This window comes from Equus caballus, chromosome 1 (assembly GCF_041296265.1).
Source record: "Equus caballus isolate H_3958 breed thoroughbred chromosome 1, TB-T2T, whole genome shotgun sequence".
NCBI lineage: Eukaryota > Metazoa > Chordata > Mammalia > Perissodactyla > Equidae > Equus > Equus caballus.
The window spans coordinates 27,438,464-27,453,873 of NC_091684.1; the positions used below are offsets into that span (position 1 = coordinate 27,438,464).

General features: G+C 51.6%; 1 protein-coding gene across 7 annotated transcripts in view; it reads left to right on the plus strand.

The window, feature by feature from the left end:
• The window catches only part of SH3PXD2A (SH3 and PX domains 2A), a 245,920-nt gene that overhangs the window by 99,657 nt on the left and 130,853 nt on the right, over positions 1 to 15,410 (plus strand). The window lies entirely within an intron of this gene.

The following is a 15,410-nucleotide window of genomic DNA, read 5'->3' on the forward strand; positions in this document are numbered from 1 at the left end:
GGTGATGATTAGTATCGGGCTCGACACAGAACGGTGAGCTAGCTGTCTCTCTGGGATCCTTTCCGGGGTGCTGTCTTACATGCAGTCTCATGCGTTTCAAGGTGTGCTGCTTAAAATGTGGTTTGCAGATCAGCAACATGAGCATCATCTGAGAGCTTGTTGGAAATGCAGAGTTTTGGCCCCACCAGACCCACTAAGTCATAGTCTGCATTTTAACGACATGCACAGGTGATTTGTGTGTACAGGAAAGTTTGAGCAGCACTGGTTTAAGGTCCAGTGAAGCCCTTCCATAGGCTGACTCTGTCTTCAGGTCTTCCTCCTTGGTGTTTGGTTATGTTCAGTCCATCCACATAACAGAAACCACCGAACCTGCGTTGGTAAGTCAATTTCTGACCCAAACTAGAGGTGCGTGGGGAGACGAGGCCTCACACAGGCAACTTGATGAGGGCCAGTTCGGTGGCCTCACATCCCTGCACGTACCTGAGTTGCGCATCTGTTCCTTGCGCCCTGGGGATGGGGGTGTAAGTCACAGTGCAGCCCACTAGTCCCCGTCACCAGCCTAACCAGGAGGACACTCGGGGCCCAGCCACACTCCCTCATCAGCTGTAAGTCAGAACATTCTCTCTTCCAAGGTGAAGTTTGGGTCCAAGGAGATTGCTAAGGTTCTTATTTCAGAAGTCTCTCTGATTGGAGATGGGAGAGGCTGGCCTATGGATCCTTGTGGTTTTGAGGATAACGTGGCACGAGTTTGTCTAAAAGTCTATCTGGTCAGTGGTCCTGCACTATTATTAGGAGGGAAAAAAGGCTTGGGTCTGTTTTAAGGAGTTTCTGGTAAAAGGGTTAAGATAAAAAAAATAAACTGAGGCTCTTAAGGGGGCATTTTTGGCTCTTCTGTATGAAATGATTATTACAAACCTAAGCTTTAAAGTAAGGAAGCTGAAGGAGAGTTGAGACGAGTGAGTGACTGGCAATGCAGTTCCTTCTCTGATCGGCAAGGTTTTTGCTCTTGGCTTCTTGAGTTTACAACATTGGTAGCTGGTAATAGGTGAAGACGGCTTGAGTAAGACCTGTGAGGTTGGCAGAGCCATTCTCTCTCAACAGAAAGACCTGCTCCAGAAAGAGAGAGTGGAACAGTGGTGCACACATGAGCCGAGTGGCCCAGAGATGCCTTTTTGTTGAGTTGGTTATGGGGGGAAAGTGGCAAACAGCTTTCTGAGGAACCATGTGAGGCTTGGAGCTTTTAACAGATTAAACGATAGTAAATGGGAGAACATTTCTACCTAAGAATTATAGCTACTATTTATTAAGTACGTACTTTTGCTAGATACTGTGCAGAGGGTTTCATATGCTTATATTCATCTCATTTAATGACAGCCACCCCACTTTACAAATGAAGAGACTAGAAGGGGTGCATGACTTGTCCAAGGCCATTCAGCCTGTAAGAGGCAGAGCTGGGATTCAAACCCAGGTCCCTCCTCCACTTCTGAGCCCAAACTCTTGACCACTGTTCCCTATGTCCTGGAAGTGCTGGCTGCAGAGTGGGATTGACGAAAGATGTAGTGCCTGGAGATTAACGATGGAGGTTTGGTATAAAACAGTGGGTACACCACCAGCACCAGGGTGTTTACATTTCTTTAAACTTTGTTTCAAGGTCTGTATCATTTTTATTATATCAATTAGAAGTTGATCAATGCTATACTTTTATTTTTTTATTTTTTGAGGAAGATTAGCCCTGAGCTAACATCTGCTGCCAATCTTCTTCTTTTTGCTGAGGAAGACTGGCCCTGAGCTAACATCCGTGCCCATCTTCCTCTACTTTATATGTGGGACGCCTGCCACAGCATGGCTTTTGCCAAGTGGTGCCATGTCTGCACCTGGGATCCGAACCCCAGGCTCCCAAAGCAGAACGTGTGCACTTAACTGCTGCGCCACCGGGCCGGCCCCTATCCTTTTAATAACATGTCATGATCCTGCTGTAAAGGTCTTGTCTAGATTACATTACTTTCTGTTGCCGTTCACTTAACCCACCCAACTTTAACCAGCCACCTAGTGGCCGGTGCTGGAATTTCAGGCATAATGCCCCAAAGGAAATAATTGATTTCTAGAAGGCTGGCTTTGTAAACACAAACCTATAAAGTAATCATGTAGTGACCATTGTCACAGATTCTGCTGCCTAAACCACAGTTCAACAAGGGACTAAAAATGAGGAAGAAAGAAGTCCCACTTAAGCTCTATTTTTCTGTGTGACCCTAAAACCAGGAAGTTTTTATTTTGGGTACCAACTAGAACCTTAGGAAACATCACATGGTTTTACTTGTTCATTCCTCACACTCAGTGAGACAGGAATTCTTCGCTGTCCCCAGTTTCTTTTGCTGTGCCTGCCAGCTTTCCTCCAACACTGGAATGGTCTCCCGTGCGTTGTAACAGATTTCCTTTGATTCATCCAGATTCCCCCGTAAGGACAGTTCCTAGCCTCTCCCTGAGCCTGAGTCTCGCCATCGTGAAGTACAAGGATTGGACTTGATACTGTCTAGGTTTTCTCACAGTCCCAACATTTTGTGACCTAATAGCTATTAAGACCAAAGGAATAAATGCCTAATGATGAAATATCATGCAAAAGGGAAAACATTTTAGGGGAACAGAGGTCTTCTAGGCCTACCCCAAATCCTCCTGCATTGGCAGAATGTGGCTGCCTCTGTATAAGGCCAGCTTTGTGCCCTCCCCCCACCCCCCATTTCCTTTGGAAAGTGTAGAAAGCCCGCTTGTCTTGAATGCTTCCTTGCAAAGGACTCCTGCTGGAAGGCTGCACACACAGCCCAGACTTTGACCTTCACCTTTACCCCTGACTTACTTAGTGAAAAAGAGTTCTTATCCTCCCCCTCTAGGTTGTGGGGGGGATCTAGCTAGGGTTAGCAAGAATTCAATGAAAATATAAATAGAAATGTGGTCTATAAATAACACTGCCCCAGAATATCTGGAGGCATGAGTACCGGTGGGGCAGCAGACAGTCACCAGCCGCGCCGAGGAAGCCTTGCTCAGTTGCTCTGGCGTCTCTTGGGATACTTCAGACTTGCCAACGGGGCCTGGAGAAGCCCTCTCTCTTTCTGGGCTCTAGAAACGCCCTCCGTCTTCGCTGCCCTTGCACCCATCTTCTGCTAAACCTTCCCTGTGAACAGAGCACGCGGTGGAGCAGAGTAACGCTGCCTGGAAGCACACCTGGCTCTTAGTCCCAGCAGTGTCTGACTCAGGGAAATTCAGAAGATATCTGCGAGCTTCAGTTTTTTTCTGCTGTGGGCACAGGGATTTTAAAAAGTGGAGTTTTTGAAGAGCAGGAATCATACCTTATTTTATCTTCATTAAGAGGGTAGAGTCTAGAGCCAGATTGCCTGGCTTCCGATCCCCATATTTGCCCCTACTTGCTGTTTGGCCTTGGGAAAGTTACTTAACCTCTCTGTACTTCAATTTCCTTGTTAATGGGAAGAGTGATGGTGTCTACTTTGTTGGAGTATTGGGAGGATTAGTGAGTTAATATTTGTAAAGTGCTTAAACCAGTGCCTGGCCCACAGAAAACAGATATAAATTACCTAGCACGTAGTAGCTACTCACCAAATCTGTTGAATGAATGACTGAATGGGCACCAGACCTTCCTATCTTGCTGTCGGCAAAGGTAATTCAGTAAGAGTGTATGTGAGTTCTTCCTAAGCCCCCAAATGCTCTATGAGTAACAGTGGGATTATTAGTCTTACCTACTGGGGTAACAGTTGGCAGGGTAAGGTAGACTCCGTCATCCTCCTCCTTCATTGTCTGCCGTGTACACACTGCATCTGGTTTGCCTGGGAGAAGTGCCTGGAGCTGAGGTATCTCGGTGGATGGAAGGCAGCTTGGTGACTATTCTCATGCTGGATTCTGCAGCAGTGCCAGCTCTCTGTGTGGCCTGGGACCCCCCTCGCCTTCTTAACATTAGACCCACATTTTGGATACTGCTGACAAAGTTCTTCCCAGGCAAAGCAAGCTCTTAAGCAGACAAACAATTGACTGTGTAGCATTTTGCTACAAGGAAATTTTAAATATAAATAAAAGAAAAAGAAAAGAAAGCTCACACCTCTCCAAAAAGCAACCCGAAATGGACAAAGGAGGAAATAAGTAGAAAGAGCAGTGGACTGGGAGTCCGGTGCTGTTTCCAGACCCAGGCCTGCCTCCACTTACATGTGTGATAGGGACCCTCCCCTCAGCTCTCTGAGCCTCTCCAGATGTGTAAAGTGAGTTAGATTAGCTCAGTACTTCTCCGCTTAAAGGTACCTGAGGTTCACTCAGGGGCTTTATTAAAAATGCAGACTCTCACCCCACCCCAGCCCCTTCCATCTAGTTCAGGGGGTCTGGGTAAATCCCAGGAATCTGCATTTGTAACCAACACCCCAAATATCTCTGATCCAGGTAACACAGGGCCCTCATTCTCCCAAGAGCAGTGCTGGGCCCTGTAGCAGTTACCTATTGCTGTGTAACAAATTACCCTCCCCCAATTTAGCAGCTTAAAATAACAGTAAACATTTATTATCCTACACAGTTTCTATGGGCCAGGAATTCAGGAACAGCTTAACTGCATGGTTTTGACTCAGAATCTCTCGTGAGGTTGTGGTCAGAATGTCGGCTGAAGGCTTGAGTGGGGCTGGGGGAGCCAGTGGCAGCATGGCCCCCTCACGTGGCTGGCAGATTGGTGCTGGCTATTGGCAGAGGCCTCAGATCCTTGCACGTGGACCTCTCTGTAAGGCTGCTTGAGTGTCCTTACAACACGGCCGTCGTCCTGCCGTGTGAGTCATCTAAGAGTGAGATCAAGAAGGAAGCTGCAGTGTGTTTTATACCCTAGTCTTGGAAGCCACACCATCATTTCTACAACATCCTGCTGGCTCCACAGGTCGGCCCTATTCAGTTTGGGAGGGGACTACATAAGACATGAGGACCATGAGGCAAGAGTCACAGGGCCACCTTGGAGGCTGACTACTGCAGGCTCCTTTGAGCCTTCAGTCCTATGAAATGGTGTCACTGGGTGGCAGCTCCTGTCTCTGGGTTAGGGTTGAGGTAGAAATTGCTTAGTAAAGACATAATCTGTAAGTGCAGAAGCTGCAAAATGTACCCCAGAACCAGGCTGCCAGCCCCAGTGCCCTGCCGAGTCCCAGCCTGGCCACTAACTTGCTGCGTGAAGTTGGGCAAGATGTGGCCCTCTCTGAGCTCAGCCTCGACCTCAGAAAGTGAAGGGGCTGGACATGAAGACCTCCAGGGTCTCCTGGTTTTACCCCTGGGATCCATCTCGACTGCGGTGGGTGTAGACACTGGTGAGAACACAGGTTTGACCTTGTGCTGTGTGTGCCCTACCAGTGACCAGGCCCAAGGGTGCCCCCCATCCCTTGACCCTCTCAGTTAAGACTTGAGGGAGAAAGGCTTCAGAAGGGTCTGAGGGTACCTGTGTCCCCCCAGGTAAAAATCATGGTCCTCAAGTTGAAGAGTCAGGAACTCGGGTGTGTATTTCTGAAATGGAAACTTGAATGGCTCTGCTTTGCTCTGTGTGGTCCATGTGGTCAAACCCTGTTACCCACCCAGTGTCTTCTAGCACCAGTCATAGCCCAACCCTGTGACTTCTTAACACACTTTCACACACACCCATGTACACATCCCCCCACACAAGGAAATACTCACACAGACACACACGTACCCCATCACACAAAGAGATATTCACACAGACACACCTTCACACACACACACACACACACACAGATATTCACACAGACACACACACAACCCCATATCCAGCCACATGAACTTACTTCAGCTTCTCAGTTGTGTCTCATCTCTTATCTCTAGACCATTGCTCAGGTTCTTCACTCCTCCTGGGACATTCTTTCCACTTCCCTTTGGCCTGGCTCATTCCTACGACTTCTCAGGCCTGTCTCCCCCCCGTGTGTCCCCATCATAACCAATCACACCACAGCGCAGTGCCCACACAGGCTGTGTCCTCTGTGAGGGCAAGGGCTGTGTCTGTATTGTTCACCATCACACTCCAGCCCCCGGGCTGCACCCAGCACTGGGGAGGGCTGAACTATGAGTGAGCGAGTGAGTGAAGCATGCCGACCGTGCTCATGGGGCTGGGTTAGCCTTGAGATGTACCTCCTGGGAAAGGCAGGCCAAGGGGATACACAGAGAAAGGAAGAAATAATAGGAATGTAGAAGAATAATTAAAAGCCTGTGCACTTTCAGACTATCTAAAGAAAGAGACCATGGGATATCACGTCCCAGCTCTGCCGCTTACTAGCTGTGTGACCTTGGGCAGGTCACTCAACTTTTCTGACCTTCAGTGTATCCATCTGCAAAATGGGAATAGCAACAGTAGCTAGATCGCAGGTCGTTAGGAAGGTCAAATGACAGCTTATATATAAGCGGCACAGCACTGTGCTTAGCACGCACAAGGACTCAGTGGTTGTCATCTGTTATTAATATTGCCCTCACCACCCCTGCAGCAGGAGGTGGAACCACAGAAAATGTTGGTGGGAGGTTGCTGCAGAGAGTTGACTGTCTGGGCTCAGTTCTTCCCCAGCAAAGCAGGCTTTGGGGGACAGTGTCCACCCGAAGAGAGCCAGGCAAACGCCCCTCTGGCTGGCACAGCCAGGCCTGTGGTTGTGGGGCCGTTTCCAGTGGGCCTCTCCATCCTGGGGATTTTCCTCTGCTTCAGCGTGAGAAGTGAACTGTGCCTTTCAGCGTCACCCCGCGGAACCGGGACGGCCCCTGCCTCCCCGCAGCCTCCTCATCCCGCTGGGCCCGTCTGTTGTGTCTCTTTGAGCCCTGAGAGCGCTGGCACCCTGGTCTGCCCGCCTCCACACGCACACACTGTGGGCTGTGCCACCGGGAGAGGCTGCCGGGAAGCTGGGCTCAGCATCCCACCGTCCCCTTTCCTGAGGGCAGCCTCCCCTGGCAGGGAGGAGCTGAGGCTGCACAGGCTGAATAGGGCCCTTTATTCCCAGGCTCCCACAGGGAGGGTGTGGAGCCATGCCCACCACGCCCACCACACCCACACCCACACCCACACCCACATGGAGTGGGGACGGCCTGGCCCTGGTGCCGGGCTCCGAGTTAACCACACTCTCTGGCCCCGCTCTGTCTGGGTCCTGGAGGGCGAGTCCATGTCTGCTGCAGCCCCACTCTGGGCCGGCAGCCCTCAATGTGTGTGGGGTGAGGTAGGTTTACCCTTGGAGGGGTGTGTGTATGTTTGTGTGGTATATATAAATGAGAGAGACAATCTAGAGCAAGAATGTGTCACACACACACACACTCACACTTATTTATCCATTCAGCAAACGTCAACCAGGGTCCACTGTGTGCCAGTCCTCATGCTGGGCCTGAGGATACAGTAGTAAACGAGGCATCATATAAGATCTTGTGTAGAGGCAAGGTCGTTACAAATCCTGGTGAATTCTACGAGGGAAACAGTGAGGACCGGGGAGAGAGGCAGAGGGGCCTTGCTTCCTCAAAGTGGCCTGCCAAGGCCTCCATGAGGTGACCTGAAGGGTGAAAGGCCTTGCAGAATCTGTTCCAGCAGAGAAGGGCTTCTGGGGGGAGGCGACGCTCCGCTCCTTGGCCTGGGTGCTGGTTACATAGGGGGGTTCAGTTGGTGAAATTCCTTGAGTTATACACATGCATGTGCACTTTTCTGTATCTTTATTATACTTGAAAAGTTTTTTTTAAAAAAAGGAGAAAAATTGTTCTGGTCTCATAGCTCTATAAGGCTGCTCAAAAAGCCTTCAGTTCCATTTGGTTCCGTATTAAAACCTCTGATATGCTGGCCCAGGTGCTTTATTTCTAGGAGACACGTGAAAATCCCACCTGGCCCCGGGGAGGATGGGGAATGAAAGATTTTGTTCCCTTCAACCTGGCTCTGCGAACCTCCGAACCAGAATTTGGGAGATCATTTTTCCCTGTAAATTGACTCCTTCTTCCTGTAAGTGTGCTGTGGCGGCAGGAAGGCTAAGGTTCTGATCGATGGCGAAACCCCAGTGGACTTTTGCCAGTGTGTTTCCCTGAGTGCGTGGGAGAGGCGCGGAGAGCGCGGGTTTGGAGACTCACCTGTGTGAGTCATCCTGGAGGGCTCCCAGGTGGGTGGATGGAGTGAGCCATCGCTGCCTCTCCGCTGTGACACCTTCTCTGCTCTTGGAATTGGGCCGATGGAGGAGCATCCCAAAGAGGGGAAATGGGAGCTGTGTGGGAGACCCGGTGTGTGTAGGGGGCTGCGGTTTGAATCAGAGAAGGTTGTTGCAGGCTGAAGGGAGTCAGTATTTGGCCCTGGGTGGGGAAGCCAGGTGCATAGACAGATGCGAGGACTCCACGTGGCCAGCCAAGAGACAGGAAGGGCAGGTTGTGCCCCCACCCCCACAGCACCCCACCTACTTGACCCGGAATTGTCAGCTCATGAGAGATCCTATTTGTTCGGCATTTATTGTGGGCTGGGCTCCATGTTAAATGCTTTTATGCACCAGTTCATCGACTCCTCATGATAATCCTTTGTGTTGGGCATTATGGCCATGCGCCACATAATGACATTTTGGTCAATGGTGGACTGCATGTATGGTCCCATAAGATTAGTACCATATAGCCTAGGTGTGTAGGAGGCTATACCATCTAGGTTTTTGTAAGTACACTCTATGATGTTTGCACGATGACAATGAAATTGCCTAACCATGCATTTCTTAGATGCATTGTTAAGCAACACATGACTGTATTATGCCCATTTTGCAGTTTGAGGAAATTGAGATTCAAATAGGTTGGGACTTGTCCTATATCTCCCAATAGTAAATGGCAGAGCCAGATACTAGTCAGGAGCCTCCAGGTGACAAGGACTAGACCCATCTCAGCCTGGTTTAAGAAAAAAGGGGAAATTTATTGGTTCACATAACCGAAAACTTCAGGAGCAATGGTTTCAGGCATGGCTGGATCTAGGTGACCAAATCATGTATCTCTCTGGCTCTCAGCTTTGCTTTCTTCTCTGGTGACTTGATTCTCAGAAAGGCTTTCCCCACATGTGACAGAGGTATACAAAGATGCTCCCCAGCAACTTTGGGGCTTACAGTTTATGAGTTAGCAGCCCATGTAGAAAGAGAGCACTTCTCTTCCTGGTAGTTTCAGCATAAGTCTCAGGCTGATTCTCAGACCAACTTGGGTCACATGCCCATAGCCTGACTCTACTGACTGGTAACTCCAGGAGTGTGGGGTGAGATTAGCCCCACTGAAATCACACAGACTGGGGCCGGCTCCATGGCCGAGTGGTTAAGTTTGTGCTCTCCGCTGCGGCGGCCCAGGGTTCGGATCCTGGGCGCGGACATGGCACCGCTCATAGGGCCACGTTGAGGCGGCGTCCCACATCCCACCACTGGAAGGACCGGCGACTAAGATATACAACTGTGTACAGGGAGGTTTGGGGAGATAAAGCAGGAAAGAAAAAAGAAATCACACAGACTGAGAAAGAAGGAGGGAATGTTCCTCAAGAGAAAATTAGGGGCCTTGTAATACACATGCTGATGGTAAAACCCACAGATGCCTACCAGGTGAGACTCTAGCCAGAGCTGGGGTCTTGGCATGAATCGAGTGAGATGCGTGGGAGCCAGAACTCAGGGCATGGACTCACGACCCCCTGGGCTTCAGACCTTCCTCATCAGGACCGTGTCCTTCCAGAACCTGCATGTGCCCACTGCTTCCAGCCTCAGCATCTAGGCCTCACCCACCCACGTGGCCCCTTGTCTCTACTGGTCTGGGTGAAGGGCGAGGAAAGCCAGGTGTTGCGGGGGAGAAGCAGGATTGGGTGGCAGAGTATAATCCGAGCCAGGCACAAAGCTACAGATAGTGGGCCATATCAGAGGCTGGCAGCAGGTGAGCAGGTGGCCTGCCATCCCCAGACTGCAGCAGTTCAGAGGTGGCAGCACTAGAGAGAAAAGCAGGGGCCTGCCCACCAGCCGTTCAGACTCTAATATGGGTGGGGCTCAGCCACGCGAAGGCTGGGAGGCCACAGTTAGGAAACAGCCGAACATCAAACGCAGCACCAGCTTGCAGGGAGGCTGGGAAACCAGCAAAGGCTGATGTTGACTCTGCTTCTCCATTCTTCTCCCCTCTGCCCATCCTGTCCCCTTCCATTAAGACCCCTCTGTTCTGTGCTCACTCCCCTCACCAGGCCCTGTTGTCAGGTGAAAAGCTGATGCTTGTTTATACTCAGGTGTGAATGATTAATAAGGCTCACGGTCATTCTCCAGGGAGAAGTTTATACAGCCCAACCAAAATCTTAAAGAAATTAGATTCTGATTCTGTAATCTCAGGCGTCCAAGAAGTAGGCTGTGAGGTTGTTCAATTGAGTGGGGTATTCTTAGGGCCCGTGTGTACCCTACAGGCGGCTGCTTGCTCTAAACCATCAAAAGTCCCTGGCTGATTCTCATGGGACCACCTTAGGTCACCTGCCTGCTGGGGTGACTCCTGGAGGTGGGGGTTGGTATCTGCCCCTCTGACATTAAATGGATGGAAATGAAGGAGGGATTGCTGTTTGTGTTTTTCCTGGGGGAGGAAGAGCCATTAGTGCATCCGTGCATTGTTCTCTGTGCCCTCCTATGCCCGAGCTCTTTACTTAAGAGCTTCTGTCTTCATCAGTCTGTCAGCAGCCACAACCGTTCGAGATGCCGGATTTGGGCAGGGGGACACAGGGTCTGTTTGCTGGCCCGGCCCACTTCACACAGGGACCCACGCCAGGTCTGAAGAGCGCAAAGAGCTGGGGGAGGAGGAGCCTGAGGAAGAGTAATTACTCCTTTTTCCTCCCCACGGGCACTGCCTGTGTCCTGTCACTCTGTCTTAGTGCGTTCAGGCTGCTGTAACAAAATACCACAGAGGCTGGAAGTCCAAGATCAGGGGGCAGCATGGTGGGGTGAGGGCCCTCTTCTGGGTTGCAGCCTTCTCGCTGTCTCCTCTCGTAACGAGGGCCTAGGGAGCTCTGTGGGGTCTCTTTATAAGAGCACCAGTCCCATTCATGAGGGCTCTCCCTCACGACCTAATCACCTCCCAAAGGCCCCGCCTCCTAATACCATCCCGTGGGGCATTAGGATTTCAACCCATGAGTTTTGAGGGGCACAAACACTCAGACCATAGCACACCCCATGAGCAGACGTGGCATTTGTGCGGCGGAGGGAGGTCCCTCTGGTAACTCTCGAGTCTTCTTTCCTCTAATTGGTTTGGGAAAGTTCTCTCTTCTTTCCTGGGTGCCACGTCAGCCAGCAGAGCCTGAGGGGACCCCCGCCAGCCCCCACTTCACTCAGCTCTCAGATCCTCAGAGCTGGCCTCTTCCCTCTAGGGCTCCAGAGACCCTTGCCCCCCTCTCTCCAGACACTCCCCTGTCCCTCCTGAGGGCATCAGGCAACACTCGCATTCGTTACAGCCAGCCCCTGCCAGGTGTCACCAGGGGTCGAGGGGGTGTAGAAAGTCATCTGTGCCCTGTGACGATTACAGTCAGTTAGGGACACAAGACTCTGTCAGGTGTCTGGCCAGCCCTATGGACTCTCTCCTAACCCCCTGTGGTGGGTTGAATAGTGGCCCCCAAAAAGATATGTCCACATCCTAACCCCGGAACCTGTGAATATGACCTTATTTGGAAAACAGGTCTTTGCAGAGGTAATCAAGTTGAGGATCTCGAGATGAGATCATCCTGAATTAGGGGGGGCATTAAACCCACAGACGGTGTCCTTATGAGGGAAAGGCAGAGGGAGGCTTGAGACACAGACAGAGGGGGAGGCTATGTGAAGACAGAGGCAGATGTTGGATAGATGCTGCCACAAGCCAAGGATGCCTGGAGCCACCAAAAGCTGGAAGAGTCAAGGAAGCATTGTCCCCTAGAGGCTTCAGAGGGAGCACGGCCTGCTGACACCTTGATTTCAAACTCCTGGCCTCAGAACTGGGAAAAGATAAATGGCTATTGTGTTAAGCCACTAAGTTTTTGGTAATTTGTCGCGACGGCCCTGGGAGACTAACACACACCTTTCATTTTTGTCCTCAGATCCAGTTAGATAGGCAAGAATGTTGTTCATGGAGAACAAGGCCTCTGTGCCATGTGGTCTGTGGGCCTCTGGGCCCCTCTATGGTCTCCCCTCTTTCTTAGGCGAGTCCCCTGTGATGCTCCAGGCTCTCTGGCCTGCACTGAAGGGAGGGGGTTGGGAACATCTGTGCCCTCAGAGGCTGGGGTGTCTGAGAAGAGCTGGCCTAGGCATCAGGGGGTCCCCTGGGAAGGTGAAAGGGGGCCCTGGGATGGCAGCTTCCTAACACATTCTCCGAGACAGCAGGGGAGGGAGGGAGAACAAGAATAAGGTGACTGCCAGAGGGTCCAGGAGCTTGGTAAAGGAGGGCGAGACAGGCATTCAAGGAAGGCTTCATGGAAAAGGTCTTAGGATGGGGAAACCATGCCTTAGGATGCAGGGGGAGGCCCAAGGGCACTTAGAAGAAAATCAGACTCTTTTCTGTGGCTACGAGACTCCTACACAGCCTCTCTTCTGTCTTCCAGCTCTGTTCTGTGGTTGCCTCTGGCCGAGTCCTCTTGCTCCAGAGCTTTGCACGGCTGGCTCCTTCTCCTCAAAGTCTCTACTGAAATCAGAGAAACTTCCCTGACCACCAGCTGAATTCTCCCCCTTCCCAGGCACGCCCCTTCCTATTACCCTGTTTTATTCTCTTTATAGAGGTGGGAGAAGACATGTATGTGTAACCAAACTACTTGCTAGATATGCAAATTGTATCCTGTATCCCTCCCATGCACATCCCCTCCCTAATTAGAAAGTAAAGACCTTGAGAGCAGGGCCCCGATCCGTCTTGTTCACTGCAGTGTTCTCAGCACTTGGAGCAAACCCTCGATCAAGACAGTGATGGATGGGGGCTGGCCCTGTGGCCAAGTGGTTAAGTTCTCACGCTCTGCTCCGGCGGCCCAGGGTTTCGCTGGTTTGGGTCCTGGGCGCAGACATGGCACTACTTGTCAGACCACGCTGAGGCGGCGTCCCACAAGCCACAACTAGAAGGACTCACGACTGAAAAAATATACAACTATGTACTGGGGGGATTTGGGGAGAAAAAGCAGAAAAAAAAAAAAGACAGTGATGGAGTGATGGATAGATGGACGGGTGAATGGCATTCCAGGTGGCAGAAAAGGCAAGGAAGAGGGAGTTATGGGAGGATGTGAACATGCACACATATATGCTGTGAATCTTGAAGAGGAGAGACTGCCAAGAATAGATCAACCGAGACAAACCAAAAGAGGTTCCGAGGCTAGCCCTCGCCTATCACCCCTTTCGCCAGTGCCCTCTTAATGCCCTGTACAGTGGGCGCCAGCGTAGTTCGTGGAGTTCCTACAGACTCTCCACTGCTCAGTCGGGGGCTCCCTGGCCAATGGTGCTGTGTCTGGTGTTTCTGCTCTTCTTGGTCCCTGGACCCCTGACTCCTGCTCAAGGAATCACCTGTGGATTCCTCATTTCACAAGGAGGACCCTGGAGGCTGTGGCTGGCCTAGGGGTTTAACTGCCCTCCGAAGCTTCTGTCTTTTCTTTATCTGCTTCTCTCTATCGGTAAGAAGGAGCCAAGTCCTCATCTCTCACGTTCTTGAAATCATTCTCTAGAAGCAAATGCCAACTACTAAGACCCATCGGGTGCCACTCAGATGCTCATTAAGCGCCTGATATCCTGAGTGGGAGGGAGAAACACTGTGCCACCTAAGCATGGGGACCTTCCTGAGTCAGTGCCCTGCCTGTGTGTCCTGGCCCAGAGTGGACACTCACAGTGAGAAGGTCAGGCCAGATAGGGGGGTGGGGCAGAGATGGACCTCCCTTCCCCAGGTGATGCCCACCAACTTGTGAAGGTGAGCATCCCCGTGGTCCTGCAGGGCTGGCACCTGCCCAGCCAGCGTGGGGGTGGGGTGGGGACAGGAAGGGTCCATTAAAGTACAAGGAGCTCTTTCTCCCCAAAGCCCGCTAGACACTGGGTCACCTCTCCTTCCCTGCTTCCTTGGTCCATTCATTCTTTCACTCTCATTCACCCATTCACTCAGTCGTCATTCATTCACTTGAGACCCGGGGAGGGGTCACGCATCATTGCATCACCCTCCACGGTTATTGCTTGGTTCTCAGTCAGCCCCCAGAGTGGCTGTTCCCCAGCCCTCAGCACAGGACCTGGCATGGAGAAGACATAAATAATGCACCCATCACACACAGTAAAATCCTAAGTCCTCACCATGGCTCCCAAGGCCTTACATGATTCGAGCCCAAAGAACTCTGGATTTGTTGCCGTCTCTCTCCTCCTCACTCTCTGAGCTCTGACACCCTGGGTTGAAATCCCAACTCAGCCACCTAATAGCTGTGTGACTTTGGACAAGTCCTTCAACCTCTCTGAGCCACCATCTCCTCCTGGGCAAAGTGGGGATTTTAAAAGTACTTGCTTCCAAGTTGTTGTGAGCATTAAGCGAGAGAACCCAATGAACAGCTCTCAGCATGAGCCTGGCACGTAGTAAGCACTGAGCTGTTACCACCAAGCTATTACTCGCTTCTCGTCTGCTCCTCTCGATTCCACCACCCCCACTACGTAAGTCTTGGGACTTCTCGGGGAGCAGTCGTGGAGCCCCCACCCTCCAGTCTGCGGATGAGAATGCAGAGGCCCCAGTGGAGGAGGGACCTGCTTCAAGGTCATACAGCCAGCCTGTGGCCCAGGCTGGACTTGAACCCAGATGTCCTGCCGAGGCCCCTGCTCCTTCTGCTGGTCCCACCTTCTCAGCGCAGGCAGAGGGGCACCATCTTCGCTTATGTGCTCCAACCCTGTCGGGCTCTCTTCCCCGCTCTCAGGATGAGTTCAGCCTGAGGTCTGTGTCGTGCCCTGTGTGTCTGCTCATCATATTTCTGGGGCATCATCTGCCTGGCTTTGAGACTCTGGCAGGAGGCTGGCCTCCCTGTAAACGGGCTGAATTACATTTACAAGAGGTCTTTAATGCCCTGTGGTCTCGGCTTCCTTAATGGGGCTTTTCCTCCTCCTCCTTTTTTCTCTCCCTTTTAATACGGTCACCGGTTTGGCTTTCCGAGTGCGGTTTGGATTCCTAACAGAGAAGTCAAGACCGTAGAATCCCTTCCAGATCTTCCCTCCCCTCCCCGCCTCCCCCCACCGCCTGCGCCAAAGCCCCGGGAAGAGAAAGCCGGACTCCTGTCGGGATTTCAGCGAGAAGGAGAGAAGCCCTGTTGGGATTCCAAACACTCAGCCGGGAAAGGGCTGGTACGGAAATGCTCCTCTGACTGCACCTGAGCCACAGGCCCACGAGCCTGGGGAGTGGACGGAAGGGCCAGCCCAGTGGCGTAGTGGCCTCAGCTGCAGAGGGTGGGCTCA